Source organism: Lepidochelys kempii, chromosome 1, assembly GCF_965140285.1.
Source record: "Lepidochelys kempii isolate rLepKem1 chromosome 1, rLepKem1.hap1, whole genome shotgun sequence".
NCBI lineage: Eukaryota > Metazoa > Chordata > Testudines > Cheloniidae > Lepidochelys > Lepidochelys kempii.
Window position 1 is genome coordinate 186,055,574 of NC_136380.1, and position 24,693 is coordinate 186,080,266.

A 24,693-nucleotide genomic window follows, 5' to 3' on the forward strand; every position below is an offset into this window, starting at 1 on the left:
CCCCCTCCCCCCCACACACTCTCTCTCTACCCAGCCCCAAACTCTGAAACTTTCCCCGGGGCGGGCGGGCGGCTCAGCCCTGCCGGGACCCCCCGGCCGCCGGCACCACGCGGACCCCGCTCCCGCACACACACAGCGCCACTTACCGAGCGGCGCCGGGCGGGAGGGGAGGGGGTGGTTCTCAGCTCCGGGCGGGAGGGGGCGGCGCAGCGTCTCCCCCCGGTGGCGGCGGATCCATTCCCCTCCCGCAAACACACACAGGCTCCATTGTCCGCCAGCGCTCCCCCTCCGCACACATGGTACCGCCCGTCACTCCTCCCCCCCTATTCCAGCTAGACGAATGGTACCACCCGTCGCCCCCTCTGCCCCGCCCCGGCAATGGTACTGTCCCCTACTTACTGAGGGGATGGTGCCGCTTCTCAACCCCGCCCTGGGAATGGTACTGTCCCAAAGGAGGAGACTGTAAATACCCTCCCCCCCACACAATGGCATCAACCGGCTTCTTAAAGAGGCAGGCCTGAATCCATAAGCCCCTTCCGCGCCTGCACGAAGCACCGCCCTTACATTCCCCCATTCACCTTGGTACCGCCCCCTCAATTAACATAGCTCATCCCCCACCTCACTGTGGCACCACCCCACCTCTCCCCTTTAAAGAGACAGCCACCCAATTGTGCTTCTTAAAGGGACACTCCCCCAGTGCCTCCCTCTCTCGCTGCCCCTTCCCAGCGCCCAGTGGCGGCGGGGCCGCCTCCTTTCCTCGCCCGCCCACTCACTCCCCTCCGTCCCCCCCCGAGCCAGGTGAAAGCCCGGCCCGGCCTCCCCCCGGGGGCTCCCCGCGCCGCCCCCTGCAAAGCCCCAGCAGGCCCCGGCCACGCTGCGCCCGGAGCTGCCCCAGCCCTGCCCAGAACGCGGCCGCCCCGGGAGCCGCCGGGCAGCGCCGAGGCGAGCGGGCGCCCGGCCCCAGGGAAGCGGGGCGCTCCCAGCCCGGCCCCACTGACCCCGGGCGGGGGGTGGAGGGGGCAGCGCCGCTCCCCCGCTCGGAGCGAGCCTGCCCCCCGCCGCTGTGGCAGGGAGGCGGCGCCCACCACCCTGGGGTGCGATCAATGGTCTCGGGCAGCAAATTGTCAACAGTCCCTCAGCCTCCCACCCCCAGCGCTGCCCCGGCGCCGGGGGCACAAGGGCGCCGGGGGCCGAGATCCAGGAGACTGTGTCCGCGCTCACCTGAAACGGGGCCTTCCTTAGAAATACGAAGGTCCGCACAGAACCTATTACAATGGATACTCCAGCCTGCCTGAACCTGGGGGCAGAGCCAGACCTGTCAGTCATGGGCAGCGGGAGCATGCCCTGCCTCCTGAAGTTTCCTCCGCTTGCAATAACTTCCACAGCCAGGATGATTCTCATCTGTTTTCCGAAATCACAGGTGGCGATAACTATTATTTGAAGGGGGAAAGTACAGTTTCATCTTCCCCTCGACGGGCTGTGCACACAGAGACGGGAAACTCTGCTCTGCCCAGGACAGAAGTTGATTTTCATTCTTGGGGTTGGGCTGATGTGTTCTTTCTAGTTTATTTATTAAAGCACCGTTAGACATGCTGACTGTCAAGACCAGAATAGATCTGTTACACATGGAAGGAAGAGTGCTTCAAGAGCTCCATAAATCACTGTGTTCCAGCCAGCGGATGGATCTCTTTTTGGTACCTATTCCCCGCATTGAATCACGTCCTCAACGAGCCCTCTCCATGATCCCCTGCTAGCTTCTGGCATATGAATCACGCTGCCTGGTTAACTAATGGATGGACCCCTTCAAAAAAGTCTGGTTCTCTGCGTTTACCAGTTGAGGGAACGGACAACAGATAATAGGCACTGGACCTCCCAACAGATGTGCTAGGATGAGATCCAGAGGGGATAACAGGAATTAGGGGGTAGGACTCACATGAACTCTGGATCACTGACACACGTGTACATGAGATCAGCATTCTCAGTAGGTTGCCCTAAGAATTGGATTTTTGTTTCTGTGACACAGTGAGCAGGGGAGCCAAGCACTGAGGATTATGCACCATGCTGCATCCATAAAGGTGAGAATACAAACAAATACTTATTTATATTTCCCCTTTGGATGTTTGTCCCTATGATCATGCTTCAGTAGAGGGGGTGAAAGTGGGCTTAGTCTTTACCCCCAAAATATTTCAATTCAATAGCGATCACCCTGCCCTCACAGAAGCCAGATTTATTGTCTTGTGAGCCCAACAGGAGCTTCTTCTAGGGTTCAAGAATGGACTTCACAGAGGGTCTACTTTTTACTGGATAGGGTCCATATGTGTCTGATTTCTCCTGGAGGCCTCAGCAGAGGATATGAGAAGAGAATTCCAGGGGGAGGGAGATGACCTTTGAGCTCAGCTTCCTATCACGCACTCTGGCGCTGCCAGTGTCCATGCTTCGTCCAGTACCCTCCATTCGTGACTCAGAGGGAAGCAGAGAAGGAAGAGGTAGCTGAGTTCCGCAATCAGAGGCATCGCTGCAGGTATGAGCTACTGGGACTCAGGAATGATCTTCCACTTGGCACGCTGCCTGTCTGGCTTCACTCCCATCACAGAGATAGGGGCACTGCCTCCCCTCCAGCCATTTTATTCCCAATACTGCCTGCCTCCTTCCTGGCAGGAGAAGGGATAAAGGTGAGTCATAGAATCATAGAATCATAGAATATCAGGGTTGGAAGGGACCCCAGAAGGTCATCTAGTCCAACCCCCTGCTCAAAGCAGGACCAATTCCCAGTTAAATCATCAACCTGTCCTGTCCTGGGTTGCATCTTGCCCAGCAGAGTGTCTCCCCCCCCTCACCTCCACTCCCTCCAATCCTACCTGGCTCAGTCTGTCCTTTCCTGCCCAAGGAAGGGAGGCAGAGGTAATCCCACCCTCACTAATTTGTGAGAGGGAAATTGTTATCTGCCCACAGAGCTGGGCAAGCTCCCCAGTGAGATGCTAGATAAAGTGGGGGAGGAGGGGAGAGGAGAGCAGGAGACTGGCCCCTCCCTTTACCCTCTGGCTTTCTCAGCCTAGCTGGCTCCTTGAAGCCTGCAGGGGCATCAGCCGCTGCAAACACCTCACCAGGGAAGCAGAGCTAATGGGACATTCACCCAAAAAGGCAAATGAAGCCCTGGGACATTGCTGGGAATTGACATGTTATTGAACCAAAGAGTTAGTCAGTAATGATACCACATTTTGAGTCTCCCTCAGACAAGCTCTGCAGCAAGGAGGGAGAGAAAATTTCAGAAGGGGGTATTCCCACGCAGCCAGTAACTGGCAGGTCTGGGTCTGCCCCTAGCAGGCTTTGCACCCATTGCAATGGATTCCTAGACCTTAGCATGAGGAAGAATGCACTAGGTTGTGCAACAGTCCACAACTAGATAAGAAGGAATGGACAAGAATGACAAATAAGCACAACCTATCAACCCCAAAAGTGCTGGAAAGCCCCATCCTGAGCAAATGCTTGATGTTTTGGGGGTTAAATGCTAATGCACCTTGAAACCCTCTTGTGGCCAGTGTTTTAGGGTTTGCAGTGGTTCCCCCCTTCTTCCATTCTGTGGATCATTTTGAGAAAGATACAGATTCTCATAAAGACTCACCTCTTCTCCCAAAACACTACCTTCCCTCCACCACTCCCACAAAATATTTAATCCTGTACATCATGAGACGAGCACTAACCACAGTGGATATATTGCATTTATCACTGAGAGAAATCCAAATTTTGGCATTGTCACACTTTTGCAACATTTAGATAGATTGTCATGCCAATAAAGTTAGTGTATTGAAATGTAGCATTCTCTCCCTTCCTTACTCTTCAAATGACACCATCCCTTTTCCTATCCGCTCCCCACCCTTAAAATAAATCCCTGCTCTGTGGAAGCAACATAATTATACTGGAATAAAGGCACTTAGTCTGGAACAGTGTCCACATGGAGAATTATACCAGTATAGCTTCAGTAGTATAATTCCAGTAGTATAATTCCACTATAGCTATAACAGTCAATTTCCCCACGTAGACAAGTGGTAGTTATATTTTCCCTCTCCATCCCTTATTCTTAAGATGTTGTTACCTCCTTGTTCCCTCCCACACAGTTATCTATTGGGAATTTCTTCCCCTTCACTTACCCCTCCCCCACCTCTTGAGAAGGCTAAAAGCAGGCACTACATTAACTCTTTGCAGTTGTAGTTTTCCATTTCCAGCCCACAAGGCTGAACTCAGAGGGGTAGCCTATACGAGTCTTTTTTACCTACAGTGTCCCACTGTGGCTACTACCAAAGCAGCTCCATTGGTGGTAGCAGTAGTCGAACACTTTTTAAAGATCAGTCTAGTGTAGTCGAAGACTTTCTCCTCCTGAACTAATCTCTGCTTCTTTACCCACCCTAATCGGTACCAACTTTTAAACCTTGCCTATTTCAGCATTTATCATAGTTGTTGCTTTTTTAAATTAATGTCCACAATCCCTCCTCCTCCAGACATACCACCATTTTCTTCCCCTTAAAGCACAGCATAAATTGAAATCTTTTTGTTAGGGCTGTTGATTAATCGCAGTTAAATAATACGATTAACTCAAAAAATTAATCACGATTTAAAAAAATTAATTGTGATTAATCGCAGTTTTAATTGCACTGTTAAACAAGAGAATACCAATTGAAATTTATTAAATATTTTGGATGTTTTCTACATTTTCAATATATTGATTTCAGTTACAACACAGAATGCAAAGTGTACAGTGCTCACTTTATTTTTATTACAAATATTTGCACAGTAAAAATAAGAAATAGTATTTTTCAATTCACCTCATACAAGTACTATAGTGCAATCTCTTTGTCGTGAAAGTGCAACTTACAAATGTAGATCTTTTTTGGTACAGAACTGCACTCAAAAACAAAACACTGTAAAACTTAAGAGCCGACAAGTCTACTCAGTCCTACTTCTTGTTCAGCCAATCGCTAAGAGAAACAAGTTTGTTTGCATTTACAGGACATAATGCTGACCGCTTCTTATATACAATGTCACCTGAAAGTGAGAACAAGTATTCGCATGGCACTTTTGTAGACGGCATTGCAATGTATTTACATGTCAGATATTCTAAACATTTGTATGCCACTTCATGCTTTGGCCACCATTCCAGAGGACAAGCTTCCATGCTGATGACACTCTTTAAAAAAAAAAATGCATTAAATAATTTGTGACTGAACTCCTTGGGGGAGAATTGTATGTCTCCTTCTCTGTTTTATCCACATTCTGCCATATATTTCATATTAAGTCAATCTTGGATGATGACCCAGCACATGTTGTTCATTTTAAGAACACTTTCACTGAAGATTTGACAAAACGCAAAGAAAGTACCAATGTGAGATTTCTAAAGATAGCTACAGTACTTGACCCAAGCTTTAAGAATCTGAAGTGCTTTCCAAAATCTGACAGGGACGAGGTGTGGAACATGCTTTCAGAAGTCTTAAAATAGCAATACTCCGATGCAGAAACTACAGAACCCAAAACACCACCCCCCCCCAAAATCAACCTTCTGCTGGTGGCATCTGACTCAAATGATGAAAATGAGCATGCATCAAGCCACACTGCTTTGGATCGTTATTGAGCAGAACTCGTCATCAGCATGGACACGTCCTCTGGAATGGTGGTTGAAGCATGAAGGGACATATGAATCTTTAGCACATCTGGCACATAAATATCTTGCGACACCGGCTACAACAGTGTTATGCGAGCACCTGTTCTCACTTTCAGGTAACATTCTAAACAAGAAGTGGGCAGCATGATCTGCAAATATAAACAAACTTGTTTTTCTGAGCGCTTGGCTGAACAAGAAGTAAGACTGAGTGGACTTGTAGGCTCTAAAGTTTTACATTGTTTTGTTTTTGAATGCAGTTTTTTTTTTTTTTTTTACATAATTCTACATTTGTAACTTTAATGAAAAAGAGATTGCACTACAGTACTTGTATTAGGTGAATTGAAAAATATTATTTCTTTTGTTTTTACAGTGTAAATATTTGTAATAAAAAATATAAAGTGAGCACTGTACACTTTGTATTCTGTGTTGTAATTGAAATCAATATATTTGAAAATGTAGAAAACATCCAAAAGTATTTAAATAAATGGTATTCTACTATTATTTAACAGCGTGATTGACAGCCCTACTTTTCGGAGGCAGGGCCTCTCTCTCACTGCATGTGTGTACTCAATAATATGGAGCCCCACTGTGGTTGGGGCTTTCAAGTGCTACTGTAATAAACAAGGAATAGAAGTGCATCACTGGTGATTCACATATAGGGCCCAATCCCAGTTCCTACTGACATCATGGACTCAATCGTGGTCTCCTTAAGAGACCAAGCAGTTTAGGCTGGGATTTTAAAAAGTGCCGGAGGAAGTCAGGCACCCAGTTTCCATTCCATTTAGGTGCCTTTGAAAATCCCAGCCTTACAGTTTAATCGTGACAAACACAAAATTAGCAACAGGTTAACAGGTGTACCTTTCTATGCATGGTTCTCCACTGCCTTGCCCCTTGTGTATGAAATGGGTGTAAAACACTACTAGATCAGAAAGCTACCATCTCATACAGGCAAAAATTACTGGCCAAGTTGCAAGGCAATGGCGAATCATTCCTTCAATCTCAAATAACCCCATCAAGCCACCATCCTTTCTTTTTTTCTCCTCCCATCTCACCTTCTGTCTATTCCTTCCTCTCTTTGGAGGACTCTTGAAATCAGTTATCAGAACATTTTACTTTACTCTTAGGGCACGGCTACACTGGAAACTTCAAAGTGCTGTCGCGGGAGTGCTCCCACGGCAGCACTTTGAAGTGCGAGTGTGGTCACTCACGAGCACTGGGAAAGAGCTCTCCCAGCGCTCCTAGCAATCCACTTCCCTGAGGGGATTAGCTCCGAGCGCTGGGAGCACGGTTCCTAGCATTCGGAGCCTGTTTACACTAGCGCTTTAAAGCGCTCTGACTTGCTGCGCTCAGGGGGGTGATTTTTCACACCCCTGAGCCAGCAAGTTCGAGTGCTATAAAATGTAAGTGTAGCCAAGCCCTTAGAGTTAAGTTGGTACTTTGCCCTATCCTCTCTGGGAATTGTCTACAGTAAAATACCAACCAGAGTGAATTCCCAAGGCAGAAGTTCTCAGCTAAGAAATCCCTACTGTTGGCCTTGAAGAGTTTCACCATGGGAACTGACAACAAAAGCCTCCCTGCTGATTTTAATAGCTCTGGCAGGTTGTAAGGTGGAAAGGCAGCCTCTCAGGTGGCCAAATCCCAGACCATTCAAGGCTTTAGAGATTGTCAGCAACTACACAACACTCAAGGAGGCCTTCCCCTCCCCATTTACGTTCTTACAAGCTGTTGCAAATAATCCAACTCTCCTGGTTCTTTACAGTATTAAAACAAATCCAAGAACACCCAGAACATCACAGCTGTCACCACACTGCACACCATGGTCTTAGAACTTCATGGCAGCAACAGGCATACAACTCAATCTTTCTGCTCAAAAGCACAATCCTCTACAATTTGGGCTATGATACACAGCTGAGGAGCCCCAATTCTATCCACATAACAGTAGTGGTTCACATGCCTACCAGCTCAATACATGTATGTTCTGCTTTCTATATATGGTTCAGAGCTTTGCATACCATGATTGCTACTTTCATTCTTTTAGCCCCCAATCCTGCAAAAACGTACACAGGTACTTAATTTGCACACATAAGTATAGAACCATTGAATTCAATGGGGCTACTCAGGCAAATACAATTAACAGCATAAGTAAGTGTCAGCACATGGGCTGTTAATCTCTTTTAAAATTATATAGTAGCCCCTGTCCATCTGTCATCAACTCCAGTCAAATGTCCTCCACCATTGTAGACACACATTGCTGTTCCAAATAAAACAAGTTTTGCTTGAGAACAAGTGGATCAGGCCCTTCAGGCGACTCAGAGCCATACTGCTTCAGTCCTAAAATTATTCTGTTTCCTTTTCTTCTTTACAGTGGACTGACCATTATTCCCAGAGTAGAGACAGGCAGTCACCATTAAGAACTCATTATTTACAGACAGTTACCATACAGATCATCACAGGTCTTCCTTACACTTAAATGATATAATTATGGCATTAGCAGCGCTTTGGGCCCCAATCCCACTCAAGTCAAAGGACACTACCATTGACTTCAACAGGAGCAGAATGGGGGCAGATAAAACACTTCCTACCCTTTTCAGGTTCTAGACCATTTTACCTCTAACAACTTTCTATTAAAATTATGCCACATATGTTCTATCTGTTGAACTACAACTTCCCTCTTTGAAAATGGTTATACCTTTAGGGTACATCTACACAGCAATTACACGCCCACAGCTGGCCCGTGCCAGCTGACTCGGTCTGACAAGGCTTGGGCTATGGGACTGTAAAATTGCGGTGTAAACATTCGGGCTCAGACTGGAGCCCATGCTCTAGAACCCTGAGGGGGGGGGAGTCCTAGAGACTGGGCTCCAGCCTGCGCCTAAATGTCTACCCTGCAATTAAACAACCCCATAGCCCAAGCCCCGCAAGCCCGAGTCAGCAGGTACAGGCCAGCTGCAGGTGTGTAAGTGCTGTGTAGACATACCCTTAGAGCACTGAAGCACTACACACTACTTAAGAATCTAATCTCCACTTCCTTGCACCTTATGCAGTCCTGAGTACACTTGTGTAAAGTGGGTGTAAAATGCTCCCACTGTTGTGAATGTAGAATTCCAATTGCCAGGAGGCTTTTTTGGGTATTCCCTCCCCCACCTCATTTTGCTCAAGTTTAAGTTATTGAACAAGGTGCATGCAACAGAATCAGACACTGACTTTTTCTCCTCCAACGTTTACGTTTTACGTGGCTGTGTGTTATAATGAGCCTTCCAGAGAGGTAACAATAAATTCTATAAGAAACCAAGGTGATTAAAGCCATAATACTGCAATGAGCTCTGCATGGAGCTCACTGCAGGCTGAGAGTCTAAAACAGGAAAGTGTGAAAGAGGCAGTTAAAGGTCCGCTGTTAATTTAAAGCCTACTCTTCTATCTGAAAAAAATGTTTTAGAGATTACTGCTACTAGTAATTCCTAAGATTACTATAACAGGTTATATTTTTTGCTATTTTTTCCAGTTTGGTTACTTTCTGCACTTGACAGCATTGTGTGTCCAGTCAGCCTCATTGTGCCTCTAGCAAAATCAGGTATGCCCTCTTACTGCAAACATTTAAGCACATGCTTGACTTTACTCAGGTGAATAGGCCCACTGAGTTTCCCTTGTTCGTGTGGAACTTCATATGGCCACAGGAGAGCGAAATACATTGTTAATATTAGAACGTTATTGTAAAGATTGTAAAAATTGGCAGAGGAACTCAGAGGTAGTTTTAGTACCTGAAACTATTTTAAAGTTGTTAGGTCTCCAATCCTGAAAACTTCTCTACAATTCTGGAACTCCCTATGCCTACAGGGAACCCCCCTGAAATAAATGGTGTTCTGTGCAGAAGCAGTGGTCTGACTTCGTTGAGCATTTAGCAGGATTGGTGCCTACATTTCTGATTCATAGATTCCAAATCCAGAAGGACCATTGTGATAATCTAGTCTGATCTCCAGCATCACAGAGGCCTGATCTGCCCCTTTCAAGATATTAACCAGATCCAGACATCAAACAGACAAAACCACCCTGATCCATTATAAAAATGCAGCTGTAGGAAACCCTCATCTTATAACGAAAGCATCCCTGGCAGTTACTAAGCAGGTACACTGCAAACTTTAGCTAGCAATATAGATAAAAATTCAACATTATCTCCCATGTTAAAAAGAAGAAGATATATTAAAACAGAAGGAAAATCAGATAAACATAATATGGAAAAATATATGCTTATGAAACACATGGAATAACATACATTCATGCAAAATTAAGGTTGAGAACTTGAATGTACAAAAGTTAGAACATTCAAAAGTTGAAGTTTGCACAGGAATGTTAACTCAGCTACACTGGACATACTCTATGTAAGGTATTTGTTTGCACACGCAGTTAGATGTGGACAAGCCATGGGAACTTGGCTTCAGAATCTCCTGACTTTTGTGCATTTAAGTAGAGTCCTGCATGGATACAAACTTTCTATCCGCAGATGCGGATATCCACGGAGCTGCAGAGATCTTGCGACAACGAGCGAGACCAGCAGGGCCATGGCCCTCGACCGGGACAATAACTGCCGCGGCAAGAGCAGCAGCATGTCGCACACCACCGGTTGGACAGAACTCCTGTCCAGGAGCTTGCAAGCAGCTGCACACACCAGAGTGACTATGGACAGCTGCCAGTGAGCCTGTTGCCCACCCTAGTGGGCAGGGCTGGGGGCAGCACATGGAGGAGCTGCCCAGGCTGGGCGCTGGCTCCTGCGAGTGGCGGCCCAACATTCTGCTGCTTTCGCCACTGCAGTTCCTGGCCCAGTTGCTGGCCATAGCCCTGCTGGTCTCGCTCGTTGTCGCTAGAGCCCTGCGGCTCCATGGATATCCGCGGATATAAATTTTGTGTCCGCACAGGACTCTACATTTAAGATACACTATAATCTTAGACTTTTATTATTATTATTATTATTTAATGCCCTTGATTTTTTTAAAAAAAATATTCTCTCACAGCCCCGCAAGTTGCCAGCTAACCACATCCTGCCTCTATCCAACTATACCACATGCCTAGTCCATGACAACAATCCCAACACCAAACCACCCTTGCTGCACCCATCAAAAAGCCTGTCAATTGCCCTGATATACACCCCTGTATTTCCCTGGCCTGACACAAAGCAAATTAAATTTCAGCACAGAAGGAATATTTCTGAGATTATTATGAACAGCTGAAGGAAAGAGTTTTCAGTAGAAGTGTCCTTTTTCTTACATGGCATCTCCATTACTGGAGGTTTACAACTATGGTAGTCCATTCTGTGCAATCCTCTGGTAATCTCTTTGTGGATGAATAAGTATCCTACTCAGCAGTAATAACTATAGGAGGCTCAATTCTGTCCTCAAATAGAAATAAACAAGAGAAATTGTCCCAGCATTAATACAGAACACACTTCTTGGGCTGCCAGGGGTCCTTTGGCCTCTGGTGCTACCCCAACTTGCACCTGGCTACCCCAGAACCCTTGGCTTCTGGGGAAAGCCCTCTGAGCTGGGGTTGTACTCTAGGGTGCAACCCTGCATCCTGGCCCAAAGGCATTGATGAATGAGGCCCACAGACTATACCTCCCTCTGAAATAAATGGGAGTTGTGCACAAGCCTCCAAGGGTGGAATTTGGCTCAACAACTCTACTGCAATGCTATAATAAAATAAAAATAACTTCAGCATGATTTCCTCTTTATATTGTACATGAAGGAAAAAACCAATGCCTTACTGTAATCCAGACTGGTCCATTAAAGTGAATGGGAGTCACATGGTTAAATGCCTGCCATGAAAATGTAGGCGTTGTTGTCTGTTTTGTGAGGCAGAAATCAATATTCCCGCCTCCTCTCCTTCTGTTATTTCACCTTGAGATACTCCTGCTCAGATAGATGAGATCTAAATTTTATTCACTGTTACTGCAACATTTTACTTTCCAACATTTCACAGGGTCGCAGATGTTCTTGGAGCACGAACTGGACTGCAGTTTGCCACTCAGCTCCCTAAAGGTGCTTGAAGTACTCTCATCTCCCACTGGTTCTTGAAGTACACTTATTCTCCTTACACATCACATATCCATGACTATTTCTAACTATAGTACTCAACCCTCTATCCACTAATTCTGTTCTCTGTGTGCTTCAATAACATCTGTCTTTAATGTCACAGCCTCTATTCTTCCCCGTATCCCTATAATTTACTACCCAATGCTAGCCTCTTCTATAAAGCAGCCATCCCAGTCCATTCAATACTCCCTCTTCTCACTCTCTCTCTTTAATTTATCGACTGGCAGTTGCTTGGTCGAGACTGCGACATGGATGAGAGCTAGTTGGCTGGAGTTCAATCCAGACAAGTCTGAAGCAATCCTGATTGTGGGAAACTACCAGAAGATGTAGCAAATATAATCTAGTTGAAGATAACATCTGCTTCTTTGACTGGGGATGTGTGTTTGGCTTTTGTTCAGACTTAGGGGTCTGGTTAGATTCCCAGATGTTACTAAAGGATCAGGTAGCAGCAATGTCAGGACGCTGGTTTTTAAAAACTTACATATGGCCAAGAAGTAGTGATAGTCCCTCTCCAACGCAGATCTGACAACTGTCATTTATGCCTCTGTCATCTAAGGATGAGAATACTGCAATATTTTCTACATGGCACTGCACTTTAAATCCATTCATAAACTGAAGCTGGTGCAGAATTCAGCAGCCCACTTCAAAAGCCATGTATCCTACCGTGAGCATTTTTACCCTGGTGCTCCAGGATCTGCACTGGCTGACTGTTGGCTTCCAGGTAGATTTTAACATGTTTCACTTGACATATAAAGCCCTAAGTGGCCAGGGACCTGCCTACTGGAGAGACCACATCTCTCACCTTGCCACATTGCTGCAGTTGCCATCAGCAGAAGCATTTAAACTGGCACCCACTTGGTATAAGAGAACGCTGCTGGCAGGTCCTTCTAGGTGAAGTCCCCTTGATTTCAGAACTTGCTCCCCCGCTTAATCCAAAATAGCTTGCTTTTGATTATCATTACGGCACGCTGGAAAGCTCAGTTTTCTTCTCCACATTATGAAGAGGGGGGAAGCTTATGTGGGTGGTTAGGAGTGAGAGAAGGATGGTTCAATCTTTAATTTGTCTATGTTTGCTGGTTGGGGGTCTAATGGAGTTGCTGAAGTTATAATTAAGGAATTTTCAGTATTTGTAGATTAAACAATGTCAAGGGAGCCTAGAGTGAATGGACAGCTGCTTTTTTTTAATTTTGAAAATATTTAATTAAATTAAATTAATTTCTAAAGCACGACTCACTGTGATATTTAGGTGCTGTATCAGGGCTATATAAAACAAAAAGCTCCATCCATAAGGATTTCCACCTCGCTCTTTGTTTTATTCATTGTCTTATGTTTCAGAGCATACTATGGTGTTTCTTCTGCTGTGGCTTACCAGATCCAAACCAAAGTGCTTGTTCTTATCTACAAGGTCCTAGATAGGATAAGCACCTACTATCTCAAGGCCTGCTTCTCTTTCTGACAAGGGTAGGACTTGTACACCCTCCCAAAGCAGATCAGGAACAGTCCTATTCTTGTCAGAAGGAAAGGCAGTCCTTGAGATAGTATATTCCTATCACATCTAGGATATCATAGACCAGAACAAGCATTTAAGACTGGAGCTGGTAATGCACAGGGGGCCAGCACAGGTCATGAAGCACTGAGGTGATATGCTCTCTTTGGCTTGTCTGGTTTAAGAGACAGGCTGCTGCACTATATATCAGCTGTAGCCTTTTGTATCCTTCCAATCTAAAACACAGGCAAAGTGAATGAGAATAGTCAGGCCTAGAGGTGAGGAATGCTTCAAGTGCTGTGGCTAACTCATCTTCTGAACAGAAAAGACTGAGCCATTTTGCTAGCCAGAGCTGATGATTGCTCTTCTTTGAGTATCTAACATCAGCAAGGAGGCCAGCATGACCCAGCACCTGCAAACAATATTTAATTGCCAGTGTGCAGATGCCTTCAGCTGAGGGAAAAGTGGTGGCAGTTTCCTGGGCTCAGTTATGTTCTTTATTCAAGTTATGATTTCCTCCCTGCAATTCGGAAGACTGCACGCTCTGTGCTGAATGCATGTTGCTGGCATCACAATCCACGGCATCTTATAATGTCTCCTAAAGATTTTCCATAGAAAGATGTTAAACAGGAGTGGAGCTAGGACTGAGACCTACTGTGGGACTTCGCATGTAGGGAAGGAAAAGCAGTGACCCATTATGACACTCTGGGACCTGGTAATTTCTGCTTTTAACTGGTATTATGTCTTCCCCTCCATTAAAAACTACAAGCTGTTATTTGAACCACTCCTATAAAGTACTCTCCAAAGAGGACTGCTGTTTCTTTCATTGACTCCTTATTTTGCATGTAAGGTGACTGAAAAATCATGATATGACTTGATGGGAGTCTCTTCTGCATTTTGGAAGAATTACAGGGACAGTCAAAGGCCCAGCTTCACCACTGGCATAAGCAGGCACAACTCCTCTGACTTCAATGGAGTTGCACTTTCTGGGGACCAAAGGCTATAGTAAATTAGGTTCAGTTACCATAGTCCAGGTGCTTTGGCATCTGGAACTGAATGTAGGATTTCAATATACTACACGTATGATCCATCAATGAGAAATTGAACTCAAATCTGTAGTTCACTAACCAACAGCTCTTCCAGCTGTAGATAGAACCCTGCCCCCCACACAGTCTGCCGTCCTCGGGCTGAGGAATGGGTGAATGAATGCTGACCCTGGAATTGCTGCCCAAGGGTTCTCCTTGATGAAAGCAGGACTCCTGGCATCCTAGTGTATGTCTACACTGCTCACATTACAGCACTGTGATGTGGGCCGTGTAGTCACGCTTTATCCCCAGGGGAGAGCTCTCCCGGCGATGAAAAATAACCACCGCGAACGAGCAGTGCTAGCTTTATCACCGGGAATCCGGCTCCCGACAATAAAGCGCTGTCTATACTGGAGCTTTTCAGCACTAAAACTTTTGTCGCTCAGGGGGTGTTTTTTCACATCCCTGAACAACTAAAGTTTTAGCGCTGAAAGTGGCAGTGTAGACACAGCCCTAGATTCAACAGAAACTCTCAAATCCTCGGCCCTGCAAAGAGCTGTATCTCTTAACTGTCCACTGTTCGTGACTGTGGGGCCAAAGATGACCTGCTGGTACCAAGATCTCTTAGTTTCATCTCCATCCTGGTCTTAACTGACTCAAATTGCTAGGTCTGACTATGAAACTGTGTTTCAACCCTTTAAACCTCGCCTTTCAGAGAAACATTATAGGGATGTCAGGATTCCTGAAGTGGTGGTGCAGGAGGAAGCTCAAGAACAAATGCACATGCTGAGATGACTTCTCTCACTCTAAGAGATGGCAGGACACAGGGTCTACCCAGCTCAGATTTTGGATCCATTGGCAGACTTTGCAAGTGGACCCACAGCCCTAGCTAGATGACAAGGCATCTTTTGGAGTGAGAAGGGAGTAACATTGGGGGAAGTCCAGGACTGAATGAACATGAAGAGCTAACAGTCTTTTTAACCTAAAAAGTGGGTCCCTAGAGACCACCAGTGAGGTACTCTAGCTTTACAGTATAGGCCAGGGTAGAAACTGTACACAAGTTCAGTTGATAATACTGGAAATCCATAGGCGAAGGAAAAGTTTTAAAACAGCAGGGAACATTCTTCTCAAAATCAATACTGTGAAGGTATCTTAAAGGAAACACGCTGCAAAAAAAGGACACATTCACCACACATAAATCTTTAATGGTATCTTGTACTTCCAACAAAGCCATTTTTAAAACACCAGATAATGTAACACACCTGATAGAGCAATAATCCCCACATGGCAAAATCTGATTTCACACCTGGTAAGTGAAATGCCTCTGCTTCGTCCCAAGGTCAGGGTTAGGTGTTAGGGTGAGCTGTTAATGGAAGGTTAGGGACTACAATAACACATAATGGCTCTTCGGGGAATAGCTTTCAAATGCTCTTTTCTTGTACAATAATGCAGTATCATCAGAAAGCACAGGTTGCACAAAATAAAGTCACTGTCAGTGATAGTGCTGTAACCAGTTAAGAGCTTGGGTTAGGGGGCCTGGTTTACATTCCAGTGCTCAGAGTGAGGGTGGGGGTTGCTCAGTATTGGTTCCCTTTTAGTTCACTATCCTACATTCTTTCATCTGTCTCCTGGTATGTCTTCTGCAGCACACCAGATTCAATCAGCCACTCCATCCTAACACTCTAGCTCACTGTGATTGAGAGCAAAGCTATAGAAATCCATGAGAACTTACAATGACAGAACAAACATTTCAGCCAGATGCAACTAGGGCCTCTGATCCATAAACAAAACAAAACACACAGTGAAAACCAAAGGGAAACATCAGCAACACAGAGTACAGGAACCCAAATTAATTCAGAATCTGCCCTAAATCAACAAACAAGTCAGCCAGACACAGCTGGGATAGCTGCAGAAACTGTCAATCACCCACAAACAACCGGGAGCTAAAATCTATGCAGAATCTGCAGTAAGCAGACAGACTGGATAGGTGAAATTTGAAATCAAAATCCAGGCAGAACCAGCACTGACTTGACAAATAGATTAGTGCTAAATCTAGCATCAGGATAAAGACACAACTCAATAACAATGAAAGGAGAGGTGGAAGGAATAATCCAAGTGCAAGACAGAGTGGTCAAAATTAAGTGATATGAAAAATTTAACACAACTTGCATACAATTCCAAAACTTCAGGACAAATTCTGTGCTAACTTGACTCCAGGTAATCCCACTGATTTCCAAATATGGCCCTTTATGTTCTTCCAAAGAGATGCTAACTGTAAGTCAACAATAGGGAAAGGAACAAGAACTAGTTTCTAAATGGCAATATATGGGTTTTAAACAGGGGGATTGATTTAATCAAGGTGATTTGAACTCAGCAAGCAGGAAACCTTGATTTAAATAATCAATTTTAATCTTGTTTTGCTTTGGTAGTTTAGTTATTTGCCTAAAGAAATGTTGCTTCTCATTGGCTGGTAACCATTAAAATATGCTGATTTCCAACTAAATATAATCTTACATTTGGTATTAACCAGGAGGATAAATAAATGTGTATAAATATAGTGTAAGAAATTATAGAGCTTAACATACGTTTATTAATATTATTAAGTTTTACATTTTTATAATGTTAGATGGTGAATTATGCATTTCTTATTTATTAGATTAATTTTTTACTTGTGATTTGTGTCAAGCTGTATTTGGAAGGAAATTGGAGTTAAATTAAAAATGCACCAAAACAGCATTTTAAAATTGTTTTTCATTAGTTAAATACAGTATAACTACCTTAAATGTGCTCGATACATAAGGAGGGAAAAGCTTATCAAAACCTATTTTACACTTAAAACTAACTGATTTATTAAACAAAGGAAGTATTATCTGCAGTGAGTGAACTGAACTGATTGTTTCTGATCACCATGTCCTTCAAGATTTTAGATTTAGTAGATCTTGTTCTCTCAGACTTAGGTTTTTATTCATAGATCGGAAGACGAACACATGCTTTCCTGTTTTTCCAACTTCCACTTGGTATCTTAACTTTGAATTAACTAGTCATTGAACCTTACTAACTGAATACACTGAACTGAAAATATTCTCGCTGCACCTGCAGAAGAGGCTACTGCTGTCAAAAACTGGTTTAGCACTTCAACAAACTCTGGTTCCGGGTGCTTAGCCAGTGACTTCCACCAGTTCTGTGGTTTGACTTTTTAAAAAACTTGGGCAACAAACATACTGCTTAATATTTAAACTATTGTAATAGATTATAGTAAATTTAGGCCTTAGTATAAGTTGTCATCTTTTCAAATTTAATTTAAATAGGTTTATTTATAAAAATAAATCTGTATTTAATTTAAATTTTTTTAAATGACTGAAATAAAAAAGCATTTCTTAAAAAAAAAAAGCCACTGTTTTTTTTAATCTACTGTGGCCTTAAAAATAAACTTAAAATATTTGAGGCTGCAAACTAAACCACGAATCTCATTCCAAGAGGTACTGAGAACTCACAGTTCCCATTGACTTCACTGGACATTGCAGATGTTCAACACGTGGCAGGACCCAGCCATAAGTCTGGTGTTTCTCTATATGCCATATAGTGATGAATATGTGCCTAGAGCAATGGTTCCCAAACTTGTTCCGCCGCTTGTGCAGGGAAAGTCCCTTGTGGGCCGCGCCGGTTTGTTTACCTGCCACGTCTGCAGGTTTGGCCGATCCTGGCCAATGGGAGCTGCTGGAAGCAGCGGCCAGTAAGTCCCTTGGCCCACACTGCTTCCAGCAGCTCCCATTGGCCTGGAGCAGCGAACCGCAGCCACTGAAGCCATGATCGGCCGAATCTGCAGACGCGGCAGGTAAACAAACTGGCCCGGCCCGCCAGGGGCTTTCCCTACACAAGCGGCGGAACAAGTTTGGGAACCACTGGCCTAGAGGAAGACCGAGCTGCAGCAAGGCCTTCAGATAAGCAAGAGCAGAACCATCTACCCACACACAGGAAAGTGGTAACCTCCTTCACTTCCTTTGTGGCTTTAACCTAAACCACAACTCCTCCCTTTCGGTTAGAAGTCTTTTCTATACATTCAGATATTTGTCAGCTTTTCTCTATCTAGTATGCAACACCATTCAGTGCTGCATGGAAAAATCTCTTCCTCTTCTCCTCTCTTCCACGTCCCTGCACAGTTTCTCTCACATACAAGAATGAATTTCAGCAGATGGCATAAAACCAGTCTATAGGTCTTCACTTATTATGAATGACAGCATTCTTTAAGCACTTTGGTATAAAGGGTGTGTAGATATCCAATGCCTATTATGAGAGAGAGGGAAACCATGTTGTCCTTAAAAAGAAATAACAAATGAGCCAGATCCTGAGGTCCTTACTCAGAGAAACATCCAATAAAAAGCCCAGTGCAAGTATGGCCTGAGCAAAGGCTGAGTAAGACCCTCAGGATTTGACCTTGTATTGTGGATCATCCACTTTTACAAAAATGTAAGATAACATGAAGGCTTAAGGGCCAAATCCTGAAGGTTTTGCTCAGTTTTTACGCAGTCAACTCAAAGCCACCATTGGTGACAATGGAGTTTTCTTGAAGTGGGGACAGAGTAAAAACCAAAGAAGCACTTTAGAATTTGGTTTTAAAAATTTAAAAATCTTATAACCCAAGAACAGTACAAGTTAAGGATCAGATCTACCTGGCCCTCATAAGGGATGGTGCCAGGTGTTGCCTTCATGCCCCAACACAGGAGCCGAGCACAACTGCAGTCTTTGCACTACCTTTTCTCACAGAAAATTTCCATTTTACAGAACTGCATTTTCTATTAGAAAGTCAGTCTAACAAATTCCCAACCAGATCTAGTTGTGCCTGCCTACGGCACAGTTTATTCCACAGATCCTGCTGGGGCAATGCAGTTCTGTTTCTTCCTAACACCGGGCAGAGCTGTGCCTTCCAGGTACAATTCAGCCCTAAAATCCCTGGCAACCTTAATTTAGACATATTGAACATATATATTAAAGTATCCATTTGACATCATAAACAGTCATTCAAAACAGCACATATGCAACATGGCCAAGTTAATATTGCTGTGGGAACCTTAACTTTTGAATGTCCTGATGTTGGGGCATTTAAATTCTCACCCTTACCATTGCATTAACATATTTTTATGCATTTAATTTCCTTGTTTAAAAAGAGAGTGAAAAAAGGGGGGATGGAAGGAGTAGAAAAATATGTAAGCATCTGCATGAAGGAACCACTATTTACACTGAGTTTACCCTTTGGTATTACAAGTGTCATCCTAACAGCGACCTTGAGGAGGAGCGTGGATGCAAACTACTCTTTAATGTGTAATTCTCTTTAGAAATTGTTTAAAATCATGGTTACAAGCCTCAGGTACAAGTTAAAGCCAGCTCCCTCCTTCCTTCTTCCCCTCCTCTAAGTAAAAAGATGGTCTTGTGATTAAAGCACAGAATCTCAGTTCTATTCCAAGCTCTGCCTGATGCTTGCTATGCAAGGTTGTACAAGATACTTAACCACTCTGGGCCTCAATTTCCCCATCTGTGAAATGGAATCATACACCAGGGTGTTATTGTGAGTCTTAATTTTTCAGTGACTGTAAAGCACTTTGAGATCCTTGGATAAAGGCTGGTTTAGAAATGCAACTTCATTATTTGTTGTTTTCTGCAGGTGTAGAGTAGTAGGGTCCACCACATGTCTATGATTACAAGTTCTAGGATATGTCAAAGAATCAAAACAGGAAGTGCACTCACCCATTCCATAATTTGGTGCATAATAAAAGAGATTAGAAATGAAGCATTGCATTTCCAGAGTTCCTTGGAGGTTGTTTCTTAAAGAGACACAGACAACTTGAAAGCTTTGAAGCTGACTAATTTCAGACAATTACCATTTCTGATATTTTTTTAATTTCTTTTTTAAAATATATGAGTTTTTCTGGTTCTCTGATGTTTACAGCAAGCTGTGTTTGCAGCAAGGGAAAAACAGACTATACACAAAGTAACAATGCTGAAAGAAAGGAGAACAATTTTGTTTTCCTGTTTGTTAATTTCTTTCAGTTGTAGTCATCTCAGGTGTTACTTGTAACTACAGTAGGTACATTTCCAGGCATAAAATTGTTGGCACCCTTTTAAGCGCTGTATGACACATCAAGCTGCACCAATTTCAAAGTTTGCAGAGTTCTGAGGAGCAGAGTGCATTCTGCGATGCATGGCACCACAACGTGCAAACTTTGAATGGAATGTGCAATCTAAAGATCACACAGCAATCAAATAAACTCACACCTGCAATACAGTGACCACAAACGCAGATTAAGTCACTTGCATTTATCTGCATGTATAATTGCCAGAGTAGAGCTGGCGGTGTGCACACCAATATTTAGAATAACTGAGGTTTTTTACCAATATTCCCCCTTTCGCAATTCTCCACCAAAATGTTGTACCAATAAAATAAAAACCAGCAGGATCTTATTAAAGGGAAAAAGGCAAAATACCACATTTATTGTGAATACAGAAAGAATCATAGTAAGCAGTTAGTTATAGCTATAACATGCCATTCAATCTCATATTTAGTCACACATTCATTCATACAAACACACACACACACACACAGGTTCTGCAAGGTTGTTATCATAGTTACCAGCCTTAGAGTTGCTCATGCCAAGCCACTGGCCAGGTGGCCTGGACATGAGGAGGGAGCAGGGCCTTGTCAGATGCTCATCTGATGCTCCTGGAAGTTGGTTTGCAGAAACACTAATGAGTGTTTAACTGGGTGTTATACAGATCTAGATTATACACTCCAGACCAAATTTATCTCTCTTACAATTTCATTAATTTCAGTAGTATTACACAAGGAATTATTTGGCCCACGGTGTTTATAGTATACATGATTCATTGTTTCTTTCCTACGACAAGGGGTAATGCACTATCTCAATCAGTGCTGAAGACCTGGCCTCCTTGAGGCTTCTGGACTCCCTGTTTAATCAGACATAAAACAAATCATTTGCTGAGGCAGAGGCATATAAGCATGCTTTAATTACAATATTGTAACACCAATTAGAGATCTATCTAATCGAGGACTCGGTACTTCCTACTCTGGTATTACTCCCATGTTGGGATAATTACTGCTAATTAAGCTTGGAACTAATTAGGCCAAATGATCTCATTTATACAACATAGATGACTTCTAGGAGTTCACAAGAAAAAACAAGGGTGATTTTATCATTCCTGGACTATTCGGAATTTTGCTTTTGAAATGGAACATCTCTTCTGAAGGGATAAACCCTTCTAAAAGTCAACTTCCATTTCTCTAATAACCCCCAAATTCTTCGGCTGAAGGGAAACTCATTCCTACGGAATTCTGCCCCATCAGTCTACTTCACCTTCTGCTATAGCAGTCACACTGGCCTACCAAAGTGGCGTCCAACCACAGTCAAACTCACACAAAGTCAAGAAACAGAGGGATTTCCTATTAAGGTTCATTTTTACCTCCTCAGTGAGTTTACCAATATCTGGGGATTCTTACTACTACTTCTATTGTAACATGGGGCAACAAGCATTGTCATACAGAACACAGATGTAAAAGGGATTCCCTTTAAGACCTTGCCCTTTTTTAGGGTTTGTAATAATTTTTAAACAGTTTTCAAATACAGTTATGACAATGTGTGGCTGTAATATGATTTACATCAATGCTGTATATAATTAGAAATTACATCCTAACTATATTTAGCAACTGTGTCTGAACCTTGCTCCATATGATGGGTGGGAAAAGAGGGTAGTTTTGGCTAACACAGGTATTTGCAAAGTGCTCCCTGTGGTACAAAACTAACCATGTTTATGGTCTAACCGTATTAGCACAGTTTTACTTGCCCCTGTGGATAGAAAATAATAAATGTATAACCCTATTAGGTGTGTATATAATATTTTCCCCTTAAGGTATTTAACCACTTCAATGGTGAGAACACTAGTATAGACAAGGCACGCAGTGGTAGCAGATGCCTTAATTACTGTGTCATTCAGATCTGCTCTGAAAAGGGTTGGATAAACCACCATTGCTTTGCCTACACCAGCACAACTAAATTGGTGGGGAGACAAAATCCTATAAACAAGGCCTTAGAGAAACATATTTTAGCCTGGGTATTTTAAGAACTACAAGTGGTTAGGGTTTTACAATTTTAACTTCTCATCTGAAAGATGATATCTCTTGCAGCATATTTCCCCCCTTCCAGTATTCTCGGGCAGTGGTTCAGTATTGACTGAGAGAAGAACACAACCTATGAAACACCAGTATCATTTTCTGCAGCAACTGGATTTTTTTTTTTTTTTTTTTGGGTAGGGAACTCACATCTGAGTGCTGATCAGGTCACTCCATCTATCTAGCATAGGTACCTATAGGCCCCCCAACAGTGCAGTATCTGTGAACTTCACAATCTTCTGCTTAGCTTGTCATACCAGATAAGATCAGAGCCTGATAGCTCATGGCTGCAGTATAGACACGTAAAAAGAAAAGGAGGACTTGTGGCACCTTCGAGACTAACCAATTTATTCGAGCATAAGCTTTCGTGAGCTACAGCTCACTTCATCGTATGCATTCCTGCATTTGGAAAGGAAGATGATGTCTGTCTGTCTGAATGCATCCGATGAAGTGAACTGTAGCTCACAAAAGCTTATGCTCAAATAAATTGGTTAGTCCCTAAGGTGCCACAAGTCCTCCTTTTCTTTTTGCGGATACAGACTAACACGGCTGCTACTCTGAAACCTGTAAACAAGTAAACATTCCTAAGAGAATCTTAACTTTTGGATTTACTGATTCATCCTTGAGAATTCCCTGTATGAATCTCCTCTGCTGGGATAAGCTTGCCTAAATTCCTTTAACATGTCACTCCTTTCTTCAGATCCCTTCTCTGGCTTCCCCTCACAATCTGCACAAAATGTAGGCTCCTCAGCCTTAACTTCAAACCCCTGCACAACTCTGCACACAGTAAAATCTGTTCTCGCTTTTCTTCTTACTCCCCCTCTAACTCACTAGACTCCCTCCTTAACTGCTCACTTTTTTTTTGCTTTCTCCCATTTCAGGGTGAAAACCTGGAGCCACTGGAGCCAAGATTTTACCCATGATCTTCACGCCTTCTTCCACATTGCCCCCTATCCTTGGAATGGTCATCATGTTTTCATGAATCACATTATCCTGCCTCTTCTTCAAATGTCTCAACATTCTGCTCTTCTACAACACCTTTTAAAAGTGAACCTTGCAAAATTCCAACACCAACCTGAAGTGCCTGATTTATTGATTTTTTTAGCTGGGTGTGAAATAACAAATATTAAGTTCCTTGGGGTCAGGGTCCATTTTTTTCTTTTTTGTCTGGACATCATTGTCAATGTCTGATTAACCACAATAATAATGTAATTAATGGTAAATAAATTAATGTACAAGGCAGTCCCAAATCTGATATCCCATTCAAGTTGCTAAACATACCCAATCCCCTCCCATCCATGATGATTTCTCAATCCCATCTCAATCTACCAAACTTTCCCCCACTTCCTGGCAAGCCTGTCACTCCTTTCCAGTTACTAAACCCTTCCACCCAGGCAGTCCCCCCCCCCCCCCCCAGAGGCCAGCTGCCATCACAGGCAGAAATGCATCCACATACAGAAATGCATCCATATATATATAGGATTGCATCTTCAGAATGCACACACTTTCCTACATTGGAGAAACTATCTAATCAAACACTGAAATATATGCATTTGCTTATATTAGGGCACTAATAGGACGAGTAGGGGTGGGAGGATTTCTATACATGGGAGTGTAACCAGAGGATACAAAATCTGAGTTAGATGGTGGAAGAGGTGTGATTGGGGTGGTGTCCAGCAGATCATGACACCAGATCTGCTGGGCCTCTTTTAACATCATCTTTAAGTTTAAAGGGGAGGAATTCAGGAGTTTTAGAGTGGGAGCGAATATCAGCTGGATAAGGGGAGGCTGAAATCCATAGGTACACTGAAACTGATCGGGAAAAGTCAGTAATAAACAACATATTTATGCAGCACCTATGTCCCAAAGTACTGCACAAGCTCTACAGACAGGAGTCACTATGGGGACTGGAGGACAAAAAACAGGCAAACAAGCCACCTACACAACAGGGAAAAGAGGGAAGAAAGGGAAAATGTTGGTAAAGCACACCAAGGCAAAACCCTTAATCTTACAGACAGCATCATGGACTCTTTCATTTTTAGACTGTAATCACCCAGGACAGGGATTGTCTCTTTTCTGCTTTTTTACCCTGCCCAGAACAACGGGGCCCCAGTCCCAACTCATCATAGTATAAATATTTACTATCACTACTACTGTGCATGCATGGCAAACAGAGCCTTGTTCTTATGTTCTTCTACAAAAGACCAACCCACAGTACAGTGCACAGAATTCAGCTGTCTCCCTCAGAAGGATCAAGATTGGGCTGA

General features: G+C 43.5%; 1 protein-coding gene and 1 long non-coding RNA gene across 3 annotated transcripts in view; one reads left to right on the forward strand and one right to left on the reverse strand.

Moving 5' to 3' along the window:
* The window catches only part of LOC140895114 (uncharacterized), a 60,902-nt gene that overhangs the window by 23,239 nt on the left and 12,970 nt on the right, over positions 1-24,693 (reverse strand). The window lies entirely within an intron of this gene.
* Positions 971-23,663, forward strand: LOC140895119 (uncharacterized). 2 transcript variants are annotated; one of them, XR_012154109.1, is made up of 3 exons: positions 971-2,075; positions 2,309-2,672; positions 23,308-23,663. It is a non-coding gene; the product is annotated as an uncharacterized LOC140895119 (long non-coding RNA). The 2 variants fall into 2 exon arrangements; XR_012154110.1 differs by lacking the exon at positions 971-2,075 and adding an exon at positions 9,156-9,224 and having other exon boundaries at positions 2,082-2,672.